The sequence below is a fragment of the Hyaena hyaena genome, unplaced genomic scaffold (assembly GCF_003009895.1).
Source record: "Hyaena hyaena isolate Hyena2069 unplaced genomic scaffold, ASM300989v1 scaffold_1428, whole genome shotgun sequence".
Lineage (NCBI taxonomy): Eukaryota > Metazoa > Chordata > Mammalia > Carnivora > Hyaenidae > Hyaena > Hyaena hyaena.
The window spans coordinates 346,480-347,499 of NW_024082051.1; positions in this window are offsets into that span (position 1 = coordinate 346,480).

Genomic DNA, 1,020 nt, shown 5'->3' on the forward strand with positions numbered 1-1,020 from the left:
AGTCATCCTGGCTGCTGCCTCTCGCGGGTCCCACCCCTCAGCTCCCCGTGGAGCTGTGACCCCAAGACTCACTTTCAGGCCCGTTGGCAGCACCCCCTTCTGTCTCCACCGCGTCTCTGTCCCCATCCCCCTGGCCCTGGCTCCGGCCCCCCTGCCCACCGCCTCCCGACTTGGCCCCCACCTCTCCCTGTCTCAAAGTGACTCCGTCGGGCGTGGGGGCAGAGGTCAAGGGCAGCTGACGCCCACCTGCTGGGTGAACCTGGGCAGGTGTCTTGCGCCCTCTGCTCTCAGCTCTGCACGCGTGTGATGCAGACGGGTCTCCACCCCGGGGAACAATATTTTGGGTGAAGAGAGAATGTCAGGAAGTGGGGTCACCTCTCACTTCTGCCTGGGTTGGCAGGACGCTGCTGATTGGCCGTTGGCTGACCACCGGGGCTTCTTCAAAAGGCTCCGTAGGCGACCGTCAGGGCCCCGAGTGGTCGGTGCATCCCAGTCCTCGTTGCTGGCAGCCCTGGGCTGGGCCGTCAGCACTGCGTGGGCATCTGTGCCTTCCGTCCTGCCTTGCTGGCCAGAGGCCCTGGGGCGCACGGCCCACATCCTGGGCATGTCTGGGGCCCTGAGATGGGCCACGGGGCTGTGTAAGGGGGGGCCCAGGGTGTTCTGGGCAGCTGTCCGGTCCTGACCAGCTCTTGCCCGCGGTCCTCACACCAGCACGCATTCCCAAAGTGCGTTCTGGGGGCAGAAATGTGCCGGGGTCAGAGCGTCCCCTCCTGCCCTGTTTCTTCCTCCGGCCATGGGGACATAGGGTCTGAGGTGCAGGGTGGCTTTCTCCCGGGGCCCGGGGCCCAGCAGGTATGACCGCAGAGCCAGCGAAAGGACAGTGATAGATACAGGGCACATGTGGGGTCCCCCTGGCCTGGCCATGGGTGGCGGCTCTGCCACAGGCTGTCCGGGCACAATGGGGTCGGCAGCCGCCCCTCCCCCGTGCCCTCGGGGAAGCACATAAGCCCCCGGCTGGGC